Source organism: Arachis duranensis, unplaced genomic scaffold, assembly GCF_000817695.3.
Source record: "Arachis duranensis cultivar V14167 unplaced genomic scaffold, aradu.V14167.gnm2.J7QH unplaced_Scaffold_343483, whole genome shotgun sequence".
Classification (NCBI taxonomy): Eukaryota; Viridiplantae; Streptophyta; class Magnoliopsida; order Fabales; family Fabaceae; genus Arachis; species Arachis duranensis.
In genome coordinates, this window is record NW_026264909.1 from 419,351 (window position 1) to 427,896 (window position 8,546).

An 8,546-nucleotide genomic window follows, 5' to 3' on the forward strand; every position below is an offset into this window, starting at 1 on the left:
AAAGTAAAATCATGCAATTAATGTGAATAAGTAGGTGAAGGATTGAATAAATCACTCAAATTAAGCACAAAAGAACTCATGAAATATGGGTTTATCAGACCTCCACTTCCTTCGATTCAGAACCTAAGAGAACCCTCTGGATATTAAGGAGGGAAGCAAGAAGAAAAAGAGTTGTTGGTGCTGAGGAAGAGGAAGAGTACTTTGAACCCAACATGGAAGAGAAGTTGGAAAATAATCATGAAGAAGAAGCTCATAACCATGCTAGAGAAGGCCCTGCAAATCATGATGGGCAAGAAAGGAAAGTTCTAGGCTCCTACATCAATCCAAATCCAGGAAACTGTGGAAGTAGCATCCAGAAGCCCACCATACATGCCAACAACTTTGAACTAAAACCCCAGCTCATCATCCTTGTTCAAAACAACTGCTCATTTGGAGGAAGTGCTCAAGAAGACCCCAATCAACATCTAATCACCTTCCTGAGAATTTGTGACACTGTGAAATCTAATAGAGTCCACCCAGATGTCTATAGGCTGCTGTTGTTCCCTTTTTCACTCAGGGACAACGCATCCAAGTGGCTCGAATCCTTTCCAAAGGAGAGCTTAACAAATTGGGAAGATGTGGTGAACAAATTTTTGGCAAGATTCTACCCTCCTGAAAGAATTAACAGGCTGAGAGCTGAGGTGCAGACTTTCAGGCAACATGATGGTGAGACTCTCTATGAGGCATGGGAGAGGTTCAAGGACTTAACAAGAAGATGCCCCCCAGATATGTTCAATGAATGGGTTCAACTTCACATTTTCTATAAAGGTCTTTCCTATGAGTCAAAGAAGGTTGTAGATCATTCATCAAGGGGCTCTCTAAACAAGAAGAAAACCATTGAAGAAGCCATATATGTCATTGAAATAGTAGCTGAGAATGACTACTTCTATGCCTCTGAAAGAAGTAACACTCGAGGAGTAATGGAGATGAACCACATGGATGTATTGCTAGCTCAAAATAAGATGATCACCAAGCAGCTAGCAGATCTCACCAAGAAGGTAGAGGAAAACCAATTTGCAGCAGTCATCACTCCATCACCAACTCAAGAAAGAGTGAATATAGGTGAAGAAGGTGACTGGGAACAAGCCAACTATGTTGGAAACTCACCCAGACAAATCCATGACCCATACTCCAAAACCTATAACTCTGGATGGAGAAATCACCCCAACTTCGGTTGGGGAAATCAATAACAATGCAACTCCAACAACAATGTAACTCACCAACATACCTCACAGAGATCCTATCAACACCCACCTAACCCCAATCCACCATCACTAACGAATGATAGACTTTCAAAAATTAAGACTCTACCTGAAGATTTATGTAGAGAAGTCCAAGACAACAAGGTGTTTAAGGAAGAAGTGCGAGCCAATATCAAAAACCAAGGAGAAAACATCAAGAGACTGGAGTCCCAAGTAGGGTATCTATCTCAACAAATTCCCAAACCCACTAATGGATTTCCGAGTGACACGGAGAAGAATCCAAGAGGAGAAATAAAGAAAGTAAGGTGGGAAGAATGTAAGATGATCACCACAAGTGATGAGAGGAGTATAAATGAAGTAGAACACCTCCAAGACAATCAAAAGGGAAACCAGGAAGAAAAGAGCCATGCACCTCAACCGACATTCAAGGAAGAGCTGAAGAAGAAGGAGACACTTAACCCATATGCACCCTTTCCCCAAAGGCTTAAAGGTGGTGTAGCAGGGAGGATGTATTCAAGATTCCTCGACATGTTTGCATCTCTTGATGTAAATATACCATTTATTAAAGCCCTCCAGCAATTGCTTTCCTACATAAAGTATATAAAAGAGCTATTAGCCAAAAAGAGTTCATTGAAAGGTGGACAAACAATAAAGATGAATAGGGATTGCAGTGCTCTCATTCAACCAGGGCCACCCACAAAGAGGAAGGATCCAGGGAGTTTTCATATTCCCTGTGCCATAGGAGAAATAATGATTGATAAAGGACTCTGTGACCTGGGAACGAGCATCAACTTAATGCCTCTATCCCTCATAAAAAAGCTTCAAATCAATGAGCTAACACCCATAGATGTAATCATTAAGTTGGCTGACAAAACTCAAAAACAGGCAATATGAGTGGTTGAGAATGTGCTAGTGAAGGTTGGGAACTACTTCCTCCCCACAGACTTTGTTGTCCTGGAAATGGATGAGAACCCTATTTACCCCATCATTCTGGGAAGGCCATTCTTAGCCACAGCCAGATTACTCATAGATGTGGAACGAGGAGAGCTAGTATTGAGAATACATGATGATCAGCTCAGTTTCAATGTTTTCAACCTCTCATATGAAGCAGATCATGATAACAAAGAGCTGATGGAGGAGCCAAACAAGGAAGCACAAGAACTACACATAAGGACTCCTATGGTTAACAACCAATGTGATCAGAAGGAGCAACAGCCAAGTGTAATCCAAAAGAAACCAGACCCACCAGAATCACATGAATTAGACAACAAAACTATTCTTAAAAAGGGAACCACAAGGAAAAAGTTGGCATCAACGGACACAGGAAAAAAGGTCCCAAGGGGATGGAAAAAGAAGAAAATTCCTACAGAAGATTTCTCGCCAGGAGATGAAGTGGTCTCTACATACTTCCCATCTATACCACCTCACCTCCCCACTATTCCATCCCAGCTGCCTCCAGTGTACACCATCAAAAAAATCTTGTCCCTAGAGCATATGGAGCTTATCAACAAGGCCAATGGACATAGGTTCACTGCAAGGGAGGAAGATTTCAAGCACTATCAGCTACCTTGACAAGGACCAAACGTCAAGCTAATGATGCTAAAGAAGCGCTTCATGGGAGGCAGCCCATGTTCTATGCCCTCTTCCTTTAATTTCTAATAGTAGTAATAAGGCAAATTTCATGGAGTTTTAAATCAATTTTGACGACCAATATAAGACCCCTTTACATGCAGCGTATAGTACATGATAAGTTTGGTGTTCAAGGTATACCAAGTAGGCTTGAACACACTTTATGAGGAAAAATTATTCCCCAAACTTGTTGCATCATATGATCACAAACAAGTTTGGTGTACCAACGTTGCATGCATGGAAAATTTAGTGGTTGATTGATTTGCATTCATGGAAAGCATTTAGTCATTTAAAAACAAAAGAAAAAGATATTTTTTTAGCTAGCTCACACCTTAAGTTTTCCCACCAAAAATTTCAATTAACCATTTGTATTCCTTTTTTTGTGTATAGGGAATCAAAAGGGACATTGATGGTACTTGATAGGAAAATTAAGGAAGGGAGATTCACCCACTATACCAAGGAAATCTCACACTTGTCTTCAAGGGAAATATCTTTGGAAGTGTTGCCATGCAACATTGGGAGTGGATAGCTTTGGAGACCGAACCAAGACCCTCAAAAAAGAGGTGATCCTTGTGCTCATTCAATACCAAACCCCAACCGTCCACTATCAAACAACACCATCAATCCACACCCTTCAATCAATTGCCATCTTCCTATATAAACCCCTTCACACAACCTCTCCGTACACACTTCATACTATCATTCCTCTCCCTTCCTTCTCTCAGACACACACACACTTCATCCTCCACTTTACCGAAAGTTTCATACACACTCTCCTAGCCACGTCTAGTAAACCACAACCACACATCAACCATCTTGCATGGCATCATCAAGCTCCAAGAGGCGAAAAGGAAAGGAGCCCATGGAGCAACCTCCTTTCAACGCCGGGAGATTCAAAACTGCCTTCCATAAGCTTCAATATGAACGGATCAAGAACAAGAAAATATTGCCAGAGTTGACATTCCAATTCAATGAGGATGAGTGCCCTAAAATCAGAGAAAAGAGTACACAGAGGGGTTGGCAAAAGCTCACCAATCCAAAGACAAAGATAAATGCAAACCTCATCAAAGAGTTCTATGCAAATGCAGTCAGAGAAGACAGTACTAGGACACCCACCTTCAAAAGTTATGTAAGAGGAACCGAGGTGGACTTCAGCCCCAAGCTATAACAAGGACTCTTCAGCTAAAATCACCACATTTTGATGAGCTTAGCTATCAAGTAAGAATAAGTAATGCTCCCAAGGAAGATGAACTTGAAGAAATTGTGAATGATATGTGTGCTATTGGGTCTGATTGGGAAAAATACTCGGATAAGAGGCCGAGGTTCATTAGGAGAGGAGACCTCATCCCAGAAGCCAAGGGATGGTTTGAGCTAGTAAGGAGGTCTATCCTTCCAGCCGCAAACAATTCTGAGGTCAATATTGCTCGAGCTACCATGGTACATTGCTTAGTAAAGGGTGGAAGCATCAATGTGCATGAAATTATAGCTGAAGGGATCTAGGATTCAGCTGAGAAGAATGATCCAATTGCTAGACTTTGGTACCCCAGCACTATCCTCAGGCTATGCATGAAAGCCAAAGTGGTATTCGAAGATAACAATCCACAATGGGTAAATCCTGAGAGGTTAGTCACGCTCCAACGCATAAATTATGTGACACCCACCCAACAGCAAAGGAGACCTCATATAAGGAAAAGAACGGCACAAGAAGAGTCCCACCAAGAAGAACATCACCAAGAAGAACCCCAACAAACAGGGTACCAGCAAGAAGGACAATTTGATCCAACCAATATAAATATGTTTCACGTCAAGGAAGCCATTGAGTATATGGCAAGTAGCTATATGGAGGGACAAGAACAGCAACTACATGTCCAAGCTCAAATGATGGATCATCAAGAAAAACTACTCTCTAGTTGGATGGATCAACAAAGAGAATGGTAGAAACATCAAATGGAATTACAACAGGAGCATTACTCCCAGCTCACCCAAGCCATCAGTCAAGTGTCCGAAAGGCAAGAAAGCCAAGACAAACACCTCCAAGAACTCAACCAACGCCAGATAGCTCAGATGAAATCCTTCAACGAATTCAGTGTGCTCAACAAAGGAAGGCAGCTGCATCGAGAAGAATTTAGCATAAACACTCAGGCTAAGTTAAACTATATGACTGGGCATATGCATAACATGCACCCTGCCATCCCAAGTTATGAGGCAGTTCGCAAGGACTTAACAGAGCAAGAAGATGGGAAGGTGAAATAGCAAAAGGAAGTGTTAAAGAAGAAGATGGAGGATGCCAGTTTCTGGAAAAAGCTGATAGGGAAGCGCAAGGGGAATGGAGACTCAAGCAATCAAGGAGGATCCCAAGACAAGGGAACATGAGCATTCCAATAAGTGAAAGGTGGTGAAGTTCCTTTTTAGTTTTACCTTTTTCAAAGCTTTAAATAAGGAAAATCATGTATGAAATAGAACATGCTTCCATGGTAGCTTAGGATTTTTAATTCTGCATTTAAGTTTTTCATCGCTTAGGGTTATGTTTATTGAGTTTAGTGTCTCTAGTGTTCACTTCCACCTTTCTTACTTGTATGCTTGTCCTTTAAGCTAATCAAAAAGAAAAATGCTATGAAAAGAACAAGAGTGGAGTTATTTCGTGAAGTAGGTTCTGAATGTTTGTGGTAGGATGATTAGTAAGCTAAGTTGGTTCACCAAACAAGGAAACAAGGAAACTATCTACCCTGAATCCTATGCTTGAAACACATCCTATGAGACTAACTAAATAATAAGATCCCAATAAGAAAAGAGAAAGAGCAATAAAAGTGAAAAGGAAAGAAACGCAATGAGAAACAATGCTAGGCACAAAGGGTTTTAAGATTGAGGCATGTGTCTGTGGTGTTCATGTGCAAGGGATATGCTTGGATGAATAAGCTCTTAGGGGTGCCTCATCACTTGGTAACTTGGATTAACTAATCCGGGATTATCAGCTGAAAGTCTACTATCAAGAGTGACCTTTGCTACAGAACACTTAGTAACCTAAAGAGCTGTTCGACACCAAGGTCTCAAGAAAGAAAAATAACAAACCATGTGCATGTGGTGTGTATGTATGAGGGAAAGAGACTTGAGGGAGTAAGTCCTTAGGGGTGTCTTAACACCTAGCACCTTGAACAAACTGGTTTGGGAGTGTTGACTGAAAGCTTATCATAAAGAGTCGCCCTCTTACAGAGCACTTAGCCAAAAGAAGAATGTAATAAACCTTGGAAAAGAAGGAAGGATCAACAATTAAGAAGTCTCAAAGGATGTAATCAAGAGAGTGACCAATGACTTGATAAAGGTCTGAAACCTAGTAAAGGAAAGAACCTATGATGCTATGCATGAAACCCCATAAACCAGGAATTTTACTTTTATATTATCTTCTTGCTCTTTCATTCATTCTTCCTATGTTTCAGTACTTGCTTAGGGACAAGCAAGCTTTAAGTTTGGTGTTGTGATGCCAGGGCATCTAGGCCAATTTCACCGACCTTTTCATTACTGTTTTAAGGTAGTTTCATGCATTTTCTTAGTGAATAAGGCAAGTTTTGGAGGAAAATACACTTACACCTTGATTCAAGCAATTATTCTGAATTAAATATGATTTCATGAGGATTTTGCCTGAATTGAATGATAAATTGATGATGCATAATCTCATGACTTTGGCTAGAGCTTTGATGCACTTTATTTGCTAGATTTCAGGACAAAGGAAGCAAGGAAGAACCACGTTAGTACTCACGTTAATCTAGTTAATGTGACCACTAATGTGGAATGGTAAATAGCTTGCAACGTTAAGGAGAAAAGTGATCACCAATAACGCCCACGAAGCCGTCATAAGCCCACGTTAATTGCCACGTTAACTAAGTTAACGTGGTAGTTAACGTGGAGACAAAAGAAAGCTCCAACGTTAGTGGTAAACGTGAACACCGCTAACGTTCCAAGATTTGGCAATGAGCCACGTTAAGAGTCACGTTAACTTAGTTAACGTGAACTCTAACGTGGAAGAGAGGAACAATGCCAACGTTATTGACACTCACCTTTGTCACTAACGTTGGATCAACTAGCATTGCCCACGTTAGTGGTCACGTTAAGACCACTAACGTGAAAGTTAACGTAGAGCTGAGATTGATGAGCCAATGTTAGTGACATTCACCTTTGTCACTAACGTTGGAAGATGGCGTTACTACCACGTTAGTGGCCACGTTAACTTAGTTAACGTGAGCTCTAACGTGGAGAGTAGGGGCACTTTGAGCGTTAGTGACAAAGGTAAGTGTCACTAACGCTCTCGAAGGTGAAGCATAACGACGCTAAGAGCGACGTTAGTTACACTAACGTGAACTCTAACGTAGGGACAAAGGGCATAAGGCAACGTTAATGGGAAAGGTGAGTCCCAATAACGCTTGCGAAGGGCTATAAGCCAACGTTATTGGGAAAGGTGAGTCCCAATAACGCTAGCGAAGATTTACAAGGCAACGTTAGTTGTCACGTTAGTGCCACTAACGTTGGAGTTAACGTAGGCTATATGGTGTTGAAACATTAGTGAGAATTGTGATTGCCACTAACGTTCTCGAACCCACAATGTCACTTAACATTAACTTCACTAACGCCCATGCCTAATTCATACTTCTCTGCAAGCTGGGCCCACTAAAGATTGGAACTGCTTCAACTCAAGATCCAAAGCCCACATCCAAGACTTGTAGAACTCACTAGAAGATCAAGAGGAGTAGTATATATAGGAGTAGTTTTGAACTATAGAGGAGGTTGGCACTTTAGAGAACTACTCTCTGTATATTTACTTTTCTGCACTTTTAGCTGGGATGTATTATTTTCTACCATTTTCCATTTCTAGAGCTATGAACAACTAAACCCCTTTCATTGGGTTAGGGAGCTCTGTTGTAATTTGATGGATCAATTATAGTTTTCATTCTCTTCTTCTTTTTTCTCTTTTGATTTACTAGAAAGCCTTCGATCTTAATTCAATTGGTTAGTTGTCTTGGAAAAGAAACTCTCCATAATTGGATCTCCTTTGAGCCTTGGAAAAGGGATGAGGAGATCATGCTAGAAATGCTTTCTCATGTTGGACCAAATTGGGGTCTGGGTGGATATAGTGACATGTAATCCTCCCAACACTTTGATTTGGAAATACATGTGGTATAATCAGGACCATACTTCATCTCTTCCCATGAGCAATTAAATCAAGGAATTGGACAATTGTTCAAGTTTAGAGAGATTGGATTACCAAGGAATTAGAATCTAATCACCTAAGATTGCCAAGGAGATCAATAGATGCATTGATTGAGGAAGAGATGAAAATGAACTTGATCCGGATAATACAACATCTTCTGAGCCCAATGAATTCCCCATTTCTGATCTTATCCAATCTCTTTATTTTCTGTCATTTATTTTCATGCTCATTACCCCATATCCCTATTTAAGATTCTGCACTCTATTTTCTGCTATTTACTTTTCCGCCATTTAATTTTCTACAATTCTCAAACTACACTCTATTTAGCTCAACTAGCATACTCTTCCAACTAAAGTTGCTTGACCAATCAATCCTTGTGGGATTCGACCTCACTCTATTGTGAGTTTTTACTTGACGACAAATTCGGTATACTTGCCGAAGGGAAATTTGTTGAGAGACAAGTTTTCCTGCATCAC

The 8,546-nt window shown here is 40.6% G+C and overlaps 1 non-coding gene across 1 annotated transcript; it reads right to left on the bottom strand.

The window, feature by feature from the left end:
* Window positions 1-665: 665 nt before the first annotated feature.
* LOC127744409 (small nucleolar RNA R71) lies at window positions 666-772 on the bottom strand. Its single transcript, XR_008005398.1, has one exon. It is a non-coding gene; the product is annotated as a small nucleolar RNA R71 (small nucleolar RNA).
* Between the last annotated feature and the right edge of the window lie 7,774 nt (window positions 773-8,546).